Source organism: Grammomys surdaster, unplaced genomic scaffold (assembly GCF_004785775.1).
Source record: "Grammomys surdaster isolate TR1022 unplaced genomic scaffold, NIH_TR_1.0 130, whole genome shotgun sequence".
NCBI lineage: Eukaryota > Metazoa > Chordata > Mammalia > Rodentia > Muridae > Grammomys > Grammomys surdaster.
Window position 1 is genome coordinate 21,066,236 of NW_021604588.1, and position 22,280 is coordinate 21,088,515.

Sequence of the window (22,280 nt, forward strand, 5' to 3'; positions counted from 1 at the left end):
AGAGAGAGAGAGAGAGAGAGAGAGAGAGAGAGAGAGAGAGAGAGAGAACAGTAGAACTTAACACCTTTAGGATGCCCGCAGGCTCACAAACCTATCATGAACTACCTGTCTTGTTCTCCCCGCCTCTCAACCCTGCATTTGCTCCCTCCAACTCTCACCCTCTCTCCTATATGTGCTTTTCTCCCTCCATGGACAATCTCTTGCTAAATTGTACAGATTAGCCCCAAACTCAACAACCACCCTGCCTCTCAGTCTCCTCAGTTCTGAGGTAGGTATTGTACCAAGATGTCTAGTTCAGTTTTCTTCAGTTGATGTTGGACAAACTCATCTGAAAATTTAAGCTGCACAGAGACAAAAATGGTTATTCACGAAAACTGAATTTTATCTTTAGACTAAAATATACGTATTTGTGTTTAAAGCATAGAACACCCTAACATTAAGATCCAAACCCTTTGAAGACTGTAAACAGGCACCTGCACCCTGCACCCTCAGCCAGAGCCAGTGAAACCATAATAACAGAAATTTCTTTTGTGCTTTAGATCATGGATTGCTTTATTATTTCCTAAGCTCCATGTTTGTATGCATATGTATGTGCACTGATTTTTGAAGAGAGAACAGGTATAAAAATGGCTACATTATTGCTGTGAATTTTAACAAAATTTAAGGGTTTGAATTGATCTGATAGTCACAAGTTCTGGATCAGAAAGTCCACACACACATCATAGGATTGTTTGTTTTAAAGTTATGAACATTTTCACTTGAAATTTCTAGGTCATATGCTGTCTGGAATATAATCTCCAGTTCTCAGAGATGAACACAGCATCTTTAGAAAGTCAAACACCCATGACCCATTCCTTACACTCAGAACTGGTATTTCCCTTGGTCATCCAAGAACCTTTACCCTGCATCATTCCATTCGCCTTTCTCCTTTTCCCCAAAGGATACGGCCAATGGCCTTTGAAGTGGAAACTTCTCCTAACTCTTGAATGCAAGCATATTTCAGAGGAAACTATGGCTTCACCCCTCCCTGGGTGTATTTCTTAACAGAAGGCATTTGGATACACAGATGGGTCTTTGTACATGTTTCTTATCTCAACCTGACTTCAAGGTCAGTTCAGTGTGAACTTTTTACCCGCCCTGGATTCCTTCAGCTTTATGTCTGTTATAGCCTTCTTTACAGATACAATAATGGCTCCCTGTGCTTATCCTGATAATACAAGATTGTTTAGGTAACAAGAAACCTCAGATAGAAAATGCAGTCCATTATTTGGCCTCCAGATATCTGGATTCTTGATATGGGGAGATCAGCACATCTGGATTGTGCTATGTTTGCCAGAAACATGGGTGATAGCTGGGGTCCAGAGAGAGAAGAACCAGGACTAATAGAAGTGGGTGGGGGAGTCTAGGGAGAGAAGATGGTAGAACTGACAGATCACACACAGGAAGTTCCCAGAGCACCCACAGCCCAGAGAAGAGGCAGAGTACAGAGTATAGAGGGTCACAGCAAGGCTGGTGTAGGACACCAGAGCTGGGCTTGCTGAGGTGAAGACCAGACACCTCTGATGCCATCACGTATGCAGGATCTGCAAGCTTCTTTAACCGGTGAAAACCAGTGAAGGTAATTTCATTGGTGCAGTCTTGTGACCGGAAGATTCTTCACACATCCCTGACCTTAAAATATAAATGTTTGTCCTCTTATTCCTGCAAATAAACAAGGGGATCCAGAGTGATGGAGGTGCCACAGAGAAGGAGAGTCACAGTACTGAAGATTCATCTGAATGCTACAGTTCAAATCTCCTGTGGAATGTGTCAAGTCACTAGCAGGAGCGCTCGTGATAAGGGTACATCCAGTGCCACTGAAGGACCTTAGAAGCGTTCTCTTTGCCCCTAGTTTTGAAGCAGATTATTGAAATAAACCAGTTTCTTCCTTACATGTTCAGGAGGATTGGTCTGTGCAAACAGGCAGAGTTGCTGTTTTCTGCTTACGAAGAATATTAAAAATTGACTATTTCTTTCCTTTTCATTCTTTCTCCTTTTCTCTATGTAGCCCTGCCTCTCCCAGAGCTATGTAGACCAGGCTGGCCTCAAACATACAGAGATCCACCTGCCTCTACCTCTTTATTTCTGGAGTAAAGGTATGAGCCACCATGCCTGATGACTTTAACTGCTATAGACAGCTCTATATGAGCAGTGCTCCATGGTTTTGTATTTTGTTAATTTCAAGAACTCAGTCCATTTTGTGGAAAGTGATTTTTTCCGGGGGAGGGGATCTTTCTTTATGGCCAGCCCAGGGATAAGGAGTGGTGACCTCTCCTTTGGGGACATGGAGTGTATTGATCACTGTCCCCCTTCCATGAGAGCTTAAAAAAGGAGGGGTTTATTCTGGCTCACAGTCTGAGGATCCTATCTCTCATGACACCTGAGATCTGGCAGTGACAGTGACTCTATCCATATTGACAGGGGCACACAGCAGCTGGAGACAGTGTGTCTGCAGTCAGGGAGTGGATGCATGTGAATGCTGACTCTCAGACCACATTCTCTGTTTCTCCTTTTACTCAGTTCGTGGCTGCACTGCAGAGGAAGGTACCTTCCACATTACAGTCGGTACGCCTTCCTTCCCCAGGTAGACCTCTCTGGGACATGCCCTCAGACTCTCCAGAGGGGTGTCTCTAGATTCAGTCAGGTTGGCAGCAGGGGTTAACCATTGCAGGCATAGTCTCTCTTTTCTTTTCCATGATCCTGCAATGAAGTTTACTATTTACAATGATTTTCATAGAATTGGCATCTGGTTTAATTTCATTATTGAGTTCTTTCCCCATTTTGAAGTTTTCTTTTTTCCTATGGTTATCAGACGGCATGATCCTTCCCTGTATAGTTCCAGAATATAAACTTAGATTGATTTTAGAGTGTACTTGTCTGGCACGGGTGTCTGATGCTGGGAAATTCTCGCCGCCCATTGCATTCCTCGCTTCCTCAAGCTTGGATGTTATTGCATTCCCACTCCCACTTGGTTAAACTATTTAAGAATTTTCCCTCATATTTCTTCTATGAACTTCTTAAGTCAGTTAAAATCGTAAAGTGGGATATTTAACACTCCTAATCGTTTTTCCTTGCCACACCCCACCCATTTCTTGTAACCTTCAAGTATAGTGTGGAACAGTATAATTTCCTTACCCTTCTGTACTCCCTCTGGTCCAGCCTCAATATAAATTTTCAAGAACAAACTACAGGAAACTTTTGTCAGTTTTGTTTAATAATATACTACAACTATTTACAATGTTGGCAGCTACAGGTAGCACTTAATATTTGTGACTGAAGAAGAAAGGGTTTACAAAGTGTCTGTAACACAAATGTTGGCAGGAAGAGGCACCTTTAAACTCAGCCTTTGAAACTGTATGCCATTTCTTTCCTTCTTTCAATGTTGAGTTTCAAATCTGAAGTGTGGGGTGTTTGTTTCTTTTGTTTGTACCTATTCTGCTCCACACAATGTCAGAGTGCAGAGTGTGTGTTTGTAATATTGTCTGATCAGAAATGCTTTCAACATGGATATGATATATGTTCACATCTCCAAAATCTAACTAACCACAACTTTTGCCAACTGTGAATCAGGGACCTGTGATTTCCGCTCAAACCATAGACTTATTTATACTGTGAACTGTGGCACAACAATGGAGGAGTTAGAGTGAGGACTGAAGGAGCTGAAAGGGTTTGTGGCACCATGAGGAGAGCAACAATACCAACCAATCACAGCTCCCAGGGTCCTAACCACCAGCCTGGGAGCACTTATGGAGGGATCCAGGGCTTCAGCTGAATACGTAAGAGTGGAGGGCCCTGCCAGGCACAGGTAGAAGATGAGATCCTTGACCTCATGAAGGCTGGACGCCCCAGGGGGTGGGAATTTTGAGGGTGGGGAAGTGGGAGTGGGGAGGGTAGGAGGGGGTTACATCCACGGAGAAGAAGGAGGAGGGGTAAGGGGATGGGGGTTCTCGGGTGGGTGGGGGATGGGGTAAGGGGATAACATATGAAATGTAAATAAAATATCCAATTAAAAAAAGTCATATTTTAGGCCCATAAAGGAAAGAAAATTTAATATGGTGTGATCTGTGGTGGCATGGATTTTTTTCAGACACTGTGGATCACCAGACTAAATAGGATATGTGAAATCCACTTAAATCTTAAGTATTTGCAATTTGAAGCCAACCAAGACTTTTACTTCACAGAAATTAATAAAATTTGATAGTATTTGAGAAACTGGACATATTTATCCTGACTATAACACTAGACAGTGTGCTGAAATGTTCCATGGCATTTAGTAAATACGCACTTCTTCATGTATTAGTTGCTTTTGAAAACCCTATTAGCGACAAGAGAGATGGTTCAGTGGTTAAGAGCACTGGCTCTTACCCAGGAGAGGACAAGGATTGGTTTCCAGCACCCAGGTGGCAGCTCAAAACTAACTCCAATTGCAGGGAGGCTGTTGTGGTCTCTATGGGCACTGCCTGCCCACTGTGTACTTACTGGCAGGCAAAACACTCATATTCAAAATAAAACTGAATAAACTTAAAATACACTATTACCTTTTCTGAGTTGCAAAGGATTACCAGGCTATGCAAGCTGTGTATATTGATTACATTAGTTGTTCCTTAATGAATTAAAAAGAAGTTAACTGACAGTTTTCCTTTGCTTCAATTATTTTTATTGGAAAACACCTCAAGAGTGTGCTCCAGTAGCCCAAGAAACTCTCATCCCAGAGATGGCCAGCTGAGGCTGTGCCCTGTACGACATGGATGAGGAGTGTCCTGGTTATTTATGATGTAGATACTTTTAAAATTCCATTGCTTGAAAAATAGTCAGGCCTTTTATGCTTCCACACAGTTCAGTCAACTGTGTTCTTCTGGTGACTTCTCTCCTACCTTTCCCCAGGTGCAGGAACTTGTCAAAGAGTTGAAGGAAGTTACTTCTATGGCATCCCAATCAGACATAAAGTGAAGGAGATCTGAGCCAGCAGAAATAAACAAAATTTACCTTTCATGGTCTATGTCTGTTACTGAACCCTCCCCCTCGACCCTTCCAAGTGCAAACTGCTCATGTGTCAGCACAGAGAGTGATGTGGAGTCCAGCTACCTACACGGCTGTATTTCCAAGACTCTATTGTAAGCTGATTTCTAGGGATCTTACAAAGGGTTTGTGGTCACTACAGGTTGAACATAAACATTCCACAAAGACTTCTGTGTTTGTATACTTGGTCCCCATCTGGATAACACTATTTGGGAGGTTGTTGAACTTCAAGATGGTGGAGCCGAGCTGGGGGGAGTGGATCACTAGGGTCAGGCCTTGAGATTTTAAGGCCAGTCTTGGCTTCCAGTCTACAACCTAATTATAGATTGTGAACGCAATGTGACCAGCTGCCCCACGCTCCTGTCACCATGCTTTCACCATTGTGACTGACTATCCCTGCATAGGAGCAAAATATACGCTTGCTGTTTTACATTTTTCATAACGATGGGTAAAGTAATTAACAGACTAAGTGGGAGAGAGGACGATGGAGAGAAGGGAGAAGCCCTGTTTCTCCTGTTCATGCTGGTGTCTAGCTGACAGTTGTGACCCCTGAACGTGACTGCTTAGCAGAGGTGCAGGTCCCCGAGTCCCTGTCAGCTGTGGTCTCACTTCTTCAACACCAGTTCATCAATACCTCCTCAGGGCACACCAGACTCTGGTAGTCAACAACGGCATCACAAGCTTCAACTCTCTCCCTTTCCACTTTGCTCTTTCAGCTCCGACATCTCATTTCTTTATTTCTTTATTTATTTCTTTCTTTCTTTCTTTCTTTCTTTCTTTCTTTCTTTCTTTCTTTTTTTTGGTTTTTCGAGACAGAGTTTCTCTGTGTAGTTCTGGCTGTCCTGGAACTCACTCTGTAGACCAGGCTGGCCTCGAACTCAGAAATCCACCTGCATCTGCCTCCCAAGCTCCGAGATTAAAGGCGTGCGCCACCACTGCCCGGCAAAGATTTATTTATTTTTTATTTATATAAGTTCACTGTAGCTGTCTTCAGACACACCAGAAGAGGGCATCAGATCCCATTACAGATGGTTATGAGCTACCATGTGGTAGTTGGGAATTGAACTCAGGACCTCTGGAAGAGCAGTCAGTGCTCTTAACCGCTGGGCCATCTCTCCAGCCCCCCAACATCTCATTACTAACCACCTCCTGTCTCTCAGTCTTTGATGTTCAGTCAATCTAAGATGAATTCTCTTCACCCTCTAGTCTAGATTTAATGCAAGACTCCAAACAGAGTCCTGGACAACAGACCCTGAATGTTTGTGATCTGAGATTTGTCTCGCTCAGATTGCTTTTGAGCAAGTGAAAGCCTTAGCCATGGAAAAGCAAGATGTTAGGAACCCCTGACTTGTGCCTTGCAGATAAACCTTTTCTTAAATGTGAGTTCAGGGAGGGGACCAGATCCATCATAACCAGGTTAAAAGTGACTTGTGAAGACTCCAAGTGACGCTGATGCTGCCTCTTGGCCTGTCTGGAAAGTTATACTGAGGAAACAAGAAGCTAAAAGAATGTTGGACACTCAGCTCTGTGTTTAGTCAGAGGAGCTGGAAGGGATCTACTTTTCTATAAACCCAGGACTTCGGCATCTGAGGAGACCTAGAGTCCCTTCTGTGTGTCACAGGACTGCAGCGTAACTGAACTGTTTTAATAGGAATTTTATGTATATTTCAGGGCATTGGAGAGTGGGGAATCCGAGAACTGAAAGGTGGACATTTGAATGGACTCCGATGAATCCATGAAACTGGAGTCACTAAAATCTCCCCAAGATCCTTTGGTTACAGAGGTTTCCCCAGCTTTTCTGATGGCCCCACCCTTCAATTACACAGAATCCAGGTGTCACTGACACCTAATGCAGAAGCCTGTAACAGGCCAAAGTGCAAAGAAAAAGATGGGGGGGGGTCCTCGGCCCTACATGGTGCAGCTATATCCATCTTTAAGGCTCAGAGAAGACTGTGGAAGAAGACATGGAGAAACCATGAGAGTTGAGGCAGGAGATGTGTGCAAGAAAAAGATGTCATTGGAACATGTCATGGACCGTGAGCTTGGGAACCCAATACAGTGGTGGTTATCTGCCAAGACGTGTACAAAAGCCGTGCAGCCAACATTCCATGATGACTGGGGTGTGGGGTTCTCCTGTTAGGCTCCAACACCCTGTGAGGGACTACTTGCAGCTAAGTTAATAGTTGTTGAGGGAAGAGGTTTTTTTCCAATGGTATAGACACCATTAACTGTTTCCTACCCACACAAGAACCAGAAACGCATTTAAAAACAGTGCCCCCTCACACACACACACAAGAAGACTACAAGACAGTAGGAGGCAGATGACATTCTGAGACCAAGGGCTCCACAGGGAGATGGAGGGGGTAAGAAGGAATGGGGGTGAAAATTATTAAAGTTCATTATATAAATTATGGAACTGTCAAACAATTTTTTAAATTCCCCAGATTCAGCCATATATAAAGCCTTCTGAACTAGAACCTTGATAGAGATCAACCTGCCCTTTTACACAGTGTCAGGGAAGTCTGACAAGTCTACTAACATTTGAGAAATCGTCTTAGAAAGCCACGTGTGTGTGACAAAGTGAGGGATAAGCCACAACTACTCAGGAGTGTGGGCTGTGGGTATGGTCCTAGGGTCTGATACTTTGGGGCATCTTGTCTAGAGTAAGTACGTTGCTGCCACTGCCTGCATGCTCCCTTGTGGCTTTTGAGGTGGACACTGCCATGATTTCAGCACATGACTTGCTCCATCACCAGGTACCTTGTAAGACCATCAGGCAGAGTGACACACAGAGCAGGGTTTTATGTGCTGATCCAAGTGTGTATCACAGATTGGGCTGATCTATAAAGTATGACATGCTTGCTGGAGGAGGAAAATTCTAGAAGAAACCCTGAGCTGTCTTGGAGGGATGTGGTAACATCTACTTATAGCCACAGCATCTTTAGAAAAGGTTCCTGGTTTGTTTTGATGTTGGGTTGGTACTGGTGCTGGACCATCTGGTACCTAAACAGTCTACAGCACTGTGGAACACATTAAGTCCTAGGGTTGGACACACTAGCTCATCCTTCATGGGAAGCAACGAGCGAAAGAGCCAGCCCTTCAGACTGTGACAACACCGTCCTCTAAAAGGCTCATGTCAGGAATCACAGTCATGTCACAAGAAGAATGAAAGTTCTCAATGCTTTAAATCAGGTGATGATTTTTGTACTGGAGCCTGCGCACAGCTATCTTTGGCCACATGCAGCCTGCAGGACGAGACTGGGCAGTTCTGGATGACTCAGCAAAATCAAGACTGATGCACAAGTTAGTGGCCCAGGCTGCCTTTCCTCCTGCTCCTGTCTGCCACACTCGTCAATCAATCCCCTGGAGGAGGTTAGAACAAAGCCACAGCCTGTACAAACGCCTGCTGGTCTCCGAGAACCTACCGTTGGCTTGCCTCTTTGGGTCAGTTAGTAGCAAAAGCATTAGGCTTTGTTTTCAAGTATTTCTGTCTGTGTGCTGTGGTGGCAGGAGACTGATGAACAGGGAGGAGAGTGATGTTTCCTGTGGGTCAGCTTCAGGCAGCGTCACTAGCCAGGCCACAGATGGATGGCTGGGATCTTGCTCCTGTGGGAGAAGCAGCCCCAACACAAGCCTCTGGGTGGTTTCTCAGTGTCTCTAGGAATGAGTGACAGCGTGCAACAGGAAGTCACGCCTCTGAATTCATGTTCCACCGCAGTGGTGGAAGACTTCCTGCCTTGACATGCACCCCAGCTTCCTTAGAGTCTTCTCAAACTTCTTGATGCACTGCAGCCAATCCCAGGCATGAAAGCCTCCCTGTTTTAAATGGCTACAAGCGTTTTTGCTGCTATGACTGGACACAAACTGGTACACCTTCAGCAAATCCTTGTGACAAGATGAAAGGAGATATTATCATCTCCATTTTCTCTCTACTTTACAATGAAGGAAAAAGACTCAGAGATGTTAACTCGCTCGCTCAGCATACACAACCTAGTATGAGAATCTGGTCCATATCTTGCTGACTTACAGTTTGGCATTGAGTTGTTGAGTCTGAAAACCTAACTTAGTATGTTCTTTGTGGCTGACAGAGCCAGGCATAGGAAGAGTTGCTGGTGAAATCAATGGCCCTCTAACCAAGCTGGTCTCACCAAGTTGAGCCTGTGTTAGCATCTCTTTACGGAATAATACATAGGTAGTTTACTTAGCAGCACCATGAATAAACCTGAAAAAGGCATGCCCTTGAACTAGACACACGTGGTATGAGCCACGACTGCTCTATATTTAGATTTACATAGAAGGGTAGCCTCTCTCTAACTCAGATTACATTTCCTTATGTGTGCGGCTCCACATTTCCTATGGATGGGGACCAGGGGTCACCTTCAACTTCTAAAAGATATAATCCAGATGTAAGTGAAGGAAAGTGTGCAAAGAACAGAGGGTCAGAGAGTAGGCAGGATTCGTTTCTTTTCTCCTACAACAGTACCAGTGAAGCTTGTGGTTGCTATAACTGCAATATAGGGTGCTTTTTTTGGCTTATCATTATGCAGCTAGCTCTTAAACATGCCCAGTTTTATTAATGAGTTTCTATTTTCTTCCCTACCCAAGGTGTGTGCCTCTGTGCATAAGGAACTATATGTATGTGTGCGTGTGAATGTGTGTGTGTGTTTGTGTGCGTGTGTGACAGAGAGACAGAGACAGAGAGAATTTGCGTTCCATGCTAATTAATAGGTATAGAAACCTATTTCTGACAGGTATGTTTATGCTTGCCTTTAATCCCCATAGGCAGTAGGCACAGGCAGGAGGATCATGAGTTTAAAGCCAGCCAGAGCTACATAGCAAACTTGTATCTCAAAAATAAGTAAATAAAAAGAGAAAGGAAATTGTCTCATTTACATAGTGATGGCCTGGTATTAACTACAATACTGATTCATGTCACATGGTTTTGGAAAAGGTCTGGCTCTCATCTCATCTAAACACACACATGTGCAGGCACACATACACACATGTGCATGCAGAGAGAGGGGGAGAAGGGAGGGAGGGAGGGAGGGGGAAAGAGAGGAAGAGAGTGTGTGGGTCATGGAGGGCTGGGTTTGCCCGTTGCCCCACACTTGGACCTACTGGGCATGAGTGAAACCTTAGATTCCATCCTCATCAAAAAATTCTAGAGTTGATGGTCCATTTTTGTGATCCCAATATTAGGGAGGTGGACATGGATGAGCTGAAGTCCAAGGTCATCTTCAGCTACACAGTAAGTGTATCTGGGTGATCAAAGACCAAACCTATAAGACCTAGTACTGGCAATATAGAGACTCTCATTTCTCTATTGAGACCAGGAAGATGATACTTGAGCAGAGAAATGTTTGAAAACAGGACAAGGTGTTTGTTAGCTACAGCTTTTTGGAAATGTCAGGAGCACATCTGATATTATGGATTGGCTATGAAGCACCCTCCAAGAGGCTCATGGGTCAGGGCTCTGTTCTCTGCTGAAAGAGTTATTTTGAGATGTTCTGGAAACTTCAGGAGGTAGAACCTCGTTGGAAAATATTGGTTACTGGGCCCAGGTGCGTGAGGTATCTTCTTCCTGGCCCATTCCTATTACCCCCATTGCCTCCCTCCTTCTTGTCTGGTGTGAGGTGAATGGCCATCCTCTGCCACCTTGACATTCTGCCTGTGTGTATGAAGCACCCAGGACCCTTTGGAAGTATAAGCCATGTCAGCCTCTGTTCACTATGCTGAAAACTAACTGATACCATTTGATAGTGGTTCTGAGGACATTCTGTTTCATTTCCCTGCATTTCCAGTAAGTATTCATTAGTTATAAAATTATTTTCAACATAAACAACAAACGTTTTATAGGAAACACTCAGGACTTTCTTGCCTGCCCTTGTTTCCTGCCCATTAGGCTGGAAATAGCAATGTTCTTCAAGCTGAATGAGTTTATTGACTGGAAATAAAACATGAAGTTCTTTTCCAAAATCATAGGAAAGTTAATAATATAGGGTATTATTTATTTCTTCTTTAGTTTTTTTCCCCTGATATCCTGGAGTCTAGCTACCTTATTTCCATGTCTTGTGGAAGGCAGGAAGGCTCACTAATGTCTCCAAATACACGTGCCTTGGGTCCTATCTAGAACTTCAGAATGTGAGCAGAGTTTTGGAGCATAAAATATTTTCCTACTTTCAATCATGTCCAATGCTCTGTGGGGATTCTGTCCAGTTCAAGCTGCTGTTTTGTCTCCTTAGTGCATGTAAAGACACCTGGAGAGAAAATCTCACATTCCTTTGTGGTTATAATTGTTTGTGTTAGTACTGCTTGGGAGATTTTCAGAGCACTACTAAATGGTGGTGCCCCTTAAGATCCATTTCATTTGTTCATTAGAAGTCCTTCTAGGACATGTATCCTCCGTCTAAAAACAGTGAAGTGTCAACTTGGGGTGTGCTGCTGCTTGAATTTAGGTTCACTTTCTGGTTCTGTGACCTGACCTAAACATCTCTGTCTTTAATCCGCCCAGTGCAGCAGGTGATGGCCCCAACCTGACAGGCTGTAAGTGTTAAACATGACGCTCCACATCCAAAGCCCTCAGAGAAGGCCTGGCACTCTTTATTACAATAAGAGACACCAAGTGGGTTGTCCTGAACCCATTTGAGTAGATTAAAGTGTTCTTTGAAGCGTAATTTTTTTTAGCTAAGTGTGGTGGCACATGCCTAAGATCTCAGTACTGGGGAAATGAAGGCAGAAGATTCAGTAGTTTCATGTCAGCTTCAGTTACATAGTGAATGCCAGGTCAGTGTAGGCTACAAACACATTTTAAAAATTAAAATAGATTAACTTAAAAAAAAATGGGCCTAAGCTTAGCGAGGCCAAGTTTCCAAAGACACATGTTCTGATCATCTAACAATACGGATTCTGTTGTATTTCTCTTTAACCATACAGATTCCCAACTCAGATGCTCTAAAATTGTTCATTAGGATACTGAGCTTTGAGGTTTCATCTAGACCTTTTCCTGGACAGTGTGGAGGGATAGTCAAAACATGAGGGTCACATGGTCTGTGGTCCTGTGTTCCCTCTGTCTACCAGGTCATCTCTTTCCACGGATGCCTGTTCCCTGCCTACACAAAGCCCCTGAATTTATGTACCCAGTCGTTGATTCTTTACCCATCCGGATCTTTCCAGCATCACGCTGGTGCTCTCACTTTCATTTTTAATATATATCATTTTTATCCTCAGCAAATTGATGTTCTTCCTTCTGCTAGGTAAACTAAAAACCCATGGGTTACTGAAACAAAGAATGCCCAGGAAAAAATGTTCTGCCAGGAGTCTCAAAGCCTTCTGTACTGAATGGCAACTTGCAATTAGCACTAGCAGCTGATTTTACAGCCCCTCCCACCTCACCCCACAGAAGAGTCCATGTGTTCTGCATTTTTATAATGACGAGGAGTGTGCAGGGTGTTCCATCTCACTTAAAGAGTCCGAAGTTTAACCGAATCACTTCTTTTTGACTTCTGGGAAAAGACTTGGAGACAGGCTAACTGCTGAAGCTGTTTTTTAAAGTGACCTTGCTTCTGTCTTCACTCAAGTCTCTCCTGGGAATGTTTTGTTCCAGGGCTTCATGCTCAAGCCCATGGTGGGTAATCCAGGGGGTGGGGTGGGGTACCTTCAAACAAACAATAGCTCCCAAATTCCCAGAAAATAAAGGTCTAAACAGAAATAAAGTTTTACGAGAGGGAATCTTCCCAGCACTTCAGTGCAGCAACCGTAAAAAATTTCTCCATGCTCAACTTCCCCATGTTGGATCAATCAGGGAAGGGTTTAGATCTATCTGGTTGTTGTTAGAGCCATGCAGTCAGCTCCATCTGGGGGCTGTGTGAACTCAGTTTCACCTCATTGCAGGCTTCCGTGTATGATTAATACAGAGTCACTTCAAGCCCAGCTAAAGCTACCTTTCCTGCCTTACAAATCTGGGTGCATGAGTCCACCGAGGACAGCCTTGAGTACAGAAGATGGATATATAAGGCAGAGTTTGACTCACTCTTTCTTCCAAGAGCTTAGGTCATAGGCAGGAGGTGGTTAGCAGAGAAATAACTGTAGGTAGCAAAGTCCATGTGTATAATCTCAGGGTCTTGGATATAGATCTGAGGGAGTTTGAGTGACAGCAAAAGCTGTGTTTGTAGCAGGGAATATTTAACAGATAGGGGAGTGGTACCTTTTGAGTGTAAAATGTCTCTCAGGCTGGTGTGTTGAACACTCAGCCCCCCCGGAGGAGGTGCTATATGGTAGGTTGTAGAAACTTTTAGGAGGTGAGGCCTTGCTGGAGGAAATGGGACCCTGGGGGAGGGGGGTCTTGAGGGTCCTAAGGCTGGGCTCTGTTTCCTCTTTTGCCAAGGTGTGAGCAAGCACATCTCTCCACCATAAGCTAATACCACTCCCACTGTCATATCTTCCCCTCCATGACAGACAGCATCCTCAAACCAGGAACCTGAATATACTCTTCCCCTCCCAACACTGCTTCTTGTCAAGCGCTTGATCACAGTGGTGGGGAATGTAATGGATACAGACAGGAAATCCTGAGTGACATTTCTGATGCTGAATGAGAATTTTCTGATTCCATCACTGGGAACTACCCAGACTCGTCTCAAGAGAATAAAAGCAAACAGTGAATTTTGGGGTTAAAGAAGTAGTTGTACAAATGTTTTGAAAGCATTCAATAAATTAATACATATAGCACTTTATTCTTAGACCACAATGACAAGAGAGAAAAAAATCAACTCAGATATACAGTTTTAGAGAATGGTAACAGGACCAGAGAGTGTTGGAGATGAAGAGCTGCAGTCAGTGGTGTGGGAACTCCTAACCTCCAAAAGGAGGCTCCAGCTGTTGCTAGGGAACACTTGCAGCAAGGAGGTCATAGGAGCCAGCTCAGCCTTGTCAGAATTCTAACTCAGATCAGAGAAGAGTCTTAAAGGCTCTCTAACTTTGTGAATAAAAATGGGAGGGGTAGGCGGTCACAAACTCAGCTCAGCTCACGTAGCTAATTCATCACAACAACGACCCAGAAACCCAGATACTCTGCTTATGCCTCAGAGGAAGAGGAGGGAATGAGGATATGCGGAGGGCTGTCCAGGACAAGATGGAGTGGGGAGAGGGGTGGATATGATCTGAGTATGTGTTGTTATATGATATAATAATGGCAACAATAATTATAATAACCCTACATCAGTATTTCCAGGTCCATGCTTAGCTGTACCTATATGATTGTTAGTTCCCAAGAGCACAACTTTAAGATCATGGAAAACTCTAGAATGAGGGTATCTCTGTGACCTCTGCTTTAATGATGTGTTTTGCAGGAAATAATTCTTCCCTGGAATTTTGAGGCTATTTCCTTTTAAAAATGAGCTCATTTCAAAAGAAAGGTTTTTTTTACACCACAGGATAGAGCTTCGAGATCATGAACTATAAACTCACTGATAAGGTCCAATTTCAACTAAAGTACTAAAAATTGTTCAAGTTATGATTCCTGTTCTAAACTGTATGGAATGTTCTGAATTTACAAATGTTCTGGTAATAATAAAATTAATTTATTCTCCCAATTAGAATACATTTGTGTTCTGCCTTGGTCAATGGAGAAGGAGAAATGAAGGACAAATAACACCAAGGCTGTTTGATAAAGTCTCAACTAATTGTATTATTATACATTTACCTAGAATTATAACCAATACATACATATGTAAGGATATAGACATATGCATACATTCATGTATATATACATATGTACATATATATGCACACACATGTAAGCATATATACACAATACATAACCAGGAAGTGTGCTGTTAAAGAGTCTCTTCTAGAAATGTTTTCACAAGCAAGAAAGAACAGAATAATTGTAATATGAATGGATATATCAATGTAGAAGGAGGAATTTTGAGTGGTCTTATTATATGTAATTTTAATAATGCATGCTTCCTCCTTTGCTTGGGGCCTGCTAGCCTATTTCAGCCATCCACCAGTGGCAGAGGCTGCAGTTTCCAGCCACCCAAGATCTTACATGGTTATTATTGTGTACCTCCTGTTTCAAAGCCTGGCTGAAAGTACCTCCTCCTTCCCCGAGTCCCTTCTCTTCCTCCTGGAACCTGGAAATCCCACCTTTCCCTTTGCCCAGCAATTGGCTTCTGCCTTCTTTATTGACCAAATTAAGGGGGACCAAATTAGGGGACCAGATTTTAGTATCAGCTCCTCCCCCTATATGATCCCACTCTGAGACAAAGAACTGCAGGCAATTAATGACTACCTCTTCCAAAGATGGGCCCCTTATTGGTTGTTTTGTGCAGAGTGGTCATGCACACACAAATAAAACAGACTCAGTAGGTTCCATCTATGCATATCTGTGCACATGCATGCATGTGTGTAACAATATAATGAAAGAAAAAGACTGTTAACTTGAGAGTGGAAGGCATGGGAGGGGTTTAAGGAAGGGTAGCTGGGAGGGGCTGGAAGAAGAAAAGGGAAGAGAGAAAGTGATGTATTCTATCAACTAAAACCATGAAACTAGTAAGTAGCCACCATAACTGAAGGAGAAAGAAAAAACTTTCCATGATATAGACAGTCCAAAAAACTGTATACACCACACTAAACATAAAGAAAATACAGGAGGCAATATTTTGAGCTGAAGAGAGGAATGAACTTAGCATAGAGATAAATACTAAGCCACAAAGTGTCACTGAGAACACAACTCCAGCAAAAATCAACTACACACTGGCCAGAACTATCACACACATTTCAGCAAAAACATTAAATATCAAGGGCCTGAATTCTCCAATGAAAAAACACAGATTGACAAATGAATTAAGAAGCAAAATTAATTGGCCTGCTGACCACAAAACAAAAACAAGCATATATTGCCTTTAAATATAGACATCATCTTAGATAAAAAGGATGGGGCAAAGTACTCCAATCAAACAGGATCAGGAAAGAAACAAATATCATTATCCTAATACCTGGCCCAATAGACTTCACACTAAAACTAATCAAAAGAGCTAAAGGGGAACAATTCATTCTAATCAAGAGAAGAGTTAATAAGAGGATATCACTATCTTAAATATCCATGTACCAAACTCTGGGACACTGGATGAACTCTGGGACACTGGATGAAAGACACAGACTAACATCAACCCATTAATAGTAGGCGATTTCAATACCCCACTTTCCCTAATAAGCAGGTAGTTTGAACAGAAAAAAAAAATAGAGGACTATTGCAATTAATTGACATATATCAAATGGACTTAAGTATCTGCAGAATATTCCACTCGAATACCAAAGAATATGCCTTCTATTCAGCAACACATGGGAGCTTTTCTAAAATACACTGCATCCTGAGACACAAAACAAGTCTTTACAAGTTCAAAAGGATTGAAACAACTTCTTGTATCCTAACTAACCACAATGTAATACAACTTTAAATTGACTGCAAACAAATATCTAGTAAATGTGCAAACTTAGGGAGATTAAACAATCTATTGCTTAATGATGAATGGGTCAAAGAAAAAAATCAAGCTATATGTCTCATTTTTGAAGCTTGTCCAAAATAGAAATACTGACCTCAGGCCATGGGTAATTTTATCTGCAATATCTACTGCATCGACGCTCAGCAGAGTAGCATTCTTGAAATTCATTAGCTCCCTATGTATCGTTAAAACATTCTGAAAGGTGTTAGAATTACGCTAAATACACTGCATGTGTCATTAAACTTTTCCCTAATTATAATGACTACCACTGTAAATTGTAGCACTAACATGAATCCAATGGTATTTGGCATGACACTCAAGATGGCTCCTTACCCTTAAATTCTGAACCTCCTTCCAGTAATTTGAAAAGGATAAAGAGCATCAATCCATTCTTCCAAATGCCTATCTAAATCCTCTGATATATTCAACACATTAGTAACATTTTTTGCTAAATGATTAACAAAAGTAGCTGTCTTAACTTCTTGTGTCATAGCAATTGCAGAAGCAGTGGTGCTAGCAATTAATGTAATTAAAGCTGTTATACCAACAATAATCAATGCCTTGCTTTTTCTTTGACTATTTGTGTTTATTATATTGCTTGTTCCTTGACTATTTGTATCTATTGTATTGCTAGACCCTCAACCTAGAACTGACTTTAATAATGCATGTAATCAAAATGGTATAAAAGCATAAAAGAGGAGAGGGGATGGGACAGGGAGTGGAAATGGGGAAAGGGGATGACATCTGTATTGTAAATAAATAAAATATCCAATTTAAAAAAGAAAAGAAAAAATCAAAAGATAAATAAAAGTTTCCTGGAAGTAAAAGAAAATAACAACACAACAACACCTTTGGGACACTTTGAAAGCAGTCCTACAAAGAAAATTTAGAGCTCTAAGTGCCTACATTAAGAAACTCAGAAAGAGCATAAATAAACGGCTTAATGGTGCAACTAAAAATTTTGGAAAAACCAGAACAAACCAAATCTAAACCCAGTCAACATCAAGAAAGAAGGAAAAGCAGAGCAGAAATCAATGAAATAGAAACAAAGACAAGAGCACAAACAATCAGCAAACTGAAAAGCTGGTTCATTGAGAAGATCAACAAGATTGACAGACCCTAGCCCCAAGTAACCAAAAGAGAAAAAGGACCCAAGTTAAAAGAATCAGAAATGAACAGGCATGTTTATGACAACACACACCAAAGAAATTTAGAATATTGTAATGGAATACGTTATAAACCCGTACTCTATTATGCTGGAAAATCTAAAATTCTTACAGAAAACCTCTAGAAAGGCAAACCCAAGCAACTTTGAGATTCCATCTGTTCCCAGACGGAATGTCAAAGACCAACAAAAATACTAACAGCAAGTGTGAGAGGAGGCATACAGAAAAAGGGCCCTGACTCACTGCAAACAGCCCACCATGGAAATCAGCCATCATGGAAATCAGTGTGGAGAATTCTCAAAGAGCTAAAAGTAAATCTACATATAGCCCAGCTATACCAGTCCTTGGCATATGCCCAAAGAACTTAACATCCCACTCCACAGATAACATTCTCAGCATAATATCTAGTTCTAGTAGTCACAATACCTAAGAAATAGTAACAATCTAAATGTCTTTCAACCAATGGATGGATAATAAAAATGTGGTCCATATACACTAGGGAATACTATTCAGTTATAAAGAAAAATGAAACCATGAATTTTGCAGGGAAATGGCTAGAACTGGAAAAGTAAACACCAAGCAAGGTAACTGAGACCCAGAAAGACAAATGTCACATGCTTTCTTTCATTGGAGGCTCCTAATTCTCAATCGTCAGATGTGAGTACACATCCTAGAGTAATTTCAGAAACCAGGAGAGTAAAAAGGGAGCATTGCTGGGTTAGGGGATGGGAGAGTAATAGAGAGGAAAATAGTGGGGTACAAGTAATCTATCTGATTGAGGAAATGATAAACGGGCGGCTGTAGTTAGGGAGAGGATGAAGATAAATACAGGAGGAGGGAAAGGGCAGAAATAAAGACCTATAATACAGGTAAGTCTGTGCATGTGCATGCGTGCGCGCGTGCTTGCGCACACCTCTTCCTCCCCCCCTCTCTCACACACACACACACACACACACACACACACACACACACACACACACTATACATGTATATATAAATATACATATCTAGTTTAAATGAAAATTTCTTGCCTGGGATGACAATGTTCCCTCTAAGAGACAAAGACTATGTAACCAAAACACCAACATCATGCAGGAAAAGCCTCCTTTGAATTATTGGTCAGAGTTGTCCAAGAGACTCCCAAAACATAACAGACTATTGCTATTTCCCCCCCTCCCACCCAGGGGTGGAAGGTGAGTCCCTCTTGCTGAAGACACCATACACTTCAGACACAGGGGCCAGAACTAGAACTGACATGAATGCCTCTTCCCTGAGGACTAGCTTTCGTGGTACCAGAAGGTTCCATGCAAACTTCTAATAGAAATCAACTAACAATCCTATCCAGCTATGTTGCCTGTGACCCACAACAGTTACTATCATGGCCTGTTAACTCTAAGGACGCAATTGTGGCATGCATATTGGAGGTAATTAGCAGTTTTCTAATTAGACTTAAGACACACTCAATGTGAAGGAAATCATGCTTGGTCCTAAAAGCCTAGTCAACTACTCAGGACTAGTAAAGTTATGGATCTTGGAGTACCTATATCCATCACTTTACTAAACCAGCATATCCCCCAACTACTTTCCAAACATTTGTCTGTATATCCACAGATACGTATACTCCTTACTGCACACCAAGGAAATTTCTCTTTGTAACAGATGGAGACAATCACAGAAAATTATACCCAATCAAAATACAGAGTCATGCAGCCAGGTCTTAATGGATACATCTACAAATCAACTCTCGCACCTAAGGCTCAGAGAACAATGTGGAAGAGACAGAAGACTATGAGAGCCAGAGGATCAGGGAGTTTGCTGTGAGACCGTATCTCCTAGTAATGTCAAAAGCTAAATCCATAAAGTCATAACAATGTGACTTTAGCCCAAACATGGGCTAAACAAAGACAACATCAACAGAGAAGTCAAAGTAATGAAAGAAAGTCCAGGAGGGCTCAACTCTACAGAAAGAACTACAAGCAGCCAAGGATGCTGATTGGTTATCAATACCAACTAGTTAGCTCTAAAAGCATATATACAAGTAACATTTTACAGACTAAGCAGATCATATTTGGGAACATATATGTATATACATGTACACACATGCAGGCAACAATAATTAATGAAAAAAGAGTCCATGAATTTGAAAGAGAGCCAGGAGGGAGGGATACATGGGAGGGTTTGGATGGAGGAAAAGGAGGGGACATGATGTAATCTCAAAAATAAAAGAAATAATAAACATTAAAACAAGAACATCTTTATGTTTGCTTTTGAATAGTGGGCGTTTACCATTGCCACTTTTTTTTTTTTTTGCTTTACAATCTGCCTGTGAGACACAGAGAGAAGTAGCCAAGGCAATTACATAGAAGAAAAAGTTAAGGCTCAAGGTCATCAAGAAGCTTCCCAGAGCCTCATAGCTCATTGGTAGAACACAGGGCTGAGTTTTAACCATTAGTCTTTTCCTGCCTATACCATTTATACATTACATTACATTACATATTTTATAGCTTTTAAAATAAACTCTCTCCCCCCAAAAATGAAGAATTAAGAGAGCCTTTTGTCCTATTGGGGGACTTGAGCTTGAAGAGAGAGAGAAACAAATAATGGAAGTATATTAGAAGCAGAACTCAGGATTATGCCCATGTAGTTGTGAAATATGTATGCCTTCAGATACTTCAAATGAAGAATGAGCAAAGACAAACAGAGGCTTCCAGCACAATTCTTGGAGTCTACATTAGACCCCAACAGAGGCAAGGAGGAGTAGAATCCTCAAAATGTATTTTGTGTAAAACCATTTCAGCAAAGCCCCAAACTTCTTGTGAGTGAATCACATGCAGGATGCATTTCTAGAGTTCACAACTTGCCAGGAGCCTGGAAGGCAGGAGGGGGCTTGGAGCATCAGTAGGGAGTTACAGGGGCAAAACTTGGCTTTGCTAGAATAAAGGTTACTTATAATTAAATAATGCTTACCTGTCTTGACATTTAAGTTATTCTGAGACCAAAAGCTGCAGGCCTCTGGTGATTAGTACTCAGTTGTTAAACAGTAAGGATTTTGTAAAGGGGTTCTTTGTTCTTTTCCCCCTCGGTCCTTTCAAGTCTAGAGCCCTGAGGCTGGGAGCTCACTCATCCTTTACCAGCTAGAGAAAGTCACAGAAAGAAACAAGAACTTTAAGAAGAGACTCTAGTCTTTAGTTCTAAGAAAAAGAAAAGGGGGGGACTAACTTTGTATTGATCTTAAGAAAAACTTGATTCTAAGAAAAAAAAACCTGTCTGACTGTTGTTGTCTTTGTTCTCAGTACTTACACTTTTTCAGGATACATAATCACATGGTATTCCAAGCATCCCTTTTTCAAAAGCTCACAAGTTCAAACATAAATTCAAACCATAAATTGAATAAGAAGTAACAATGAAGATGTTTACATGTGTTTCCATTAAGAGTAGTTATCTAAGTATTCATTATCTGTCACTAGCCCCACAGGTTCATTAAAAGTTAAAAGCTATAATTCTTATGTCTAAGTTAACACAGTATGTGAAGAGGCAAACCATCTGCTTACTGTCTCATTAGTATTGAAGTTTTGTATAAATAAGTCCAGTCAATATTTTATCTTCTGTCCTTGCACATAGAATAAACTGTTCATTCTCTTTTAAGGCCTTTAGTTATCAGATAATGGTTTTACAGCCTAAAGGAATGTTTTTCTTAATTGTAAATCTGTTTCATGCCTGCCTTCTGCCTTAGTGTAAATAGCCTGTGACACACGAAGGCTGACGGAATCCTAACTGTGGTTTTCAAGTTACAGAGGTCCTAAAATTACTTGTATAAAATCTAGGAATTCTATAGAATCATTATTAGGAGTTTAAAAATCATCTATTTGTCTACACAGCATTGCTACAAAACAGCACATCTTCATTGATCTGAAGAAAATCTTCCCAATAGGGTAGGCTAATGCCCAGGGGTTATTATATTAATTTAATATGACAGGAAAGGTATATCAGCTGCAAGAATCAATCTTGAGATGAAGTCTCTCGAGCCTTGCCTCCCAGAGCTCTTTCATTGTAGTCCATGCAAACTGTGGACCATTTCAGGAAAGTCATCTGCTAGCCTTTAACCTATCCTAGATGGATCCTGACAACAATTCAAGGCTATTGATGGGAGAAGGGAGACTTAACAAAGTGAGAGGCAGAACCTAGCCAGCCAGGTTCCTTTTCAATAGTCTCTAGAATCAGTGAACAATCAGCATTTGCATTGTGAGATGCTAAGAAAGAGAAATGTTATTCTGAAATAAATGCATTAAGAATTTTACCTGTATTGCTAGTGGTGAAATAAGAAATTTAGCAAAAACACCAGTGTTTTCTTAAACCCTTAGAACAATGCTTATATTATCTAAATTTGATACAGAGATGACTGCATTATAACAAAAGCGTTTTTCAGGTACCAAGTGCCCACCCTGGTGACTGTGACTACAGCAGCAGTGAAACAGAGCAGAAGCCCAGACACTAGAAGTTGCTGCTGCTGCTGCTGCTGCTGCTGCTGCTGCTGCTGCTGCTGCTGCTGCTGCTG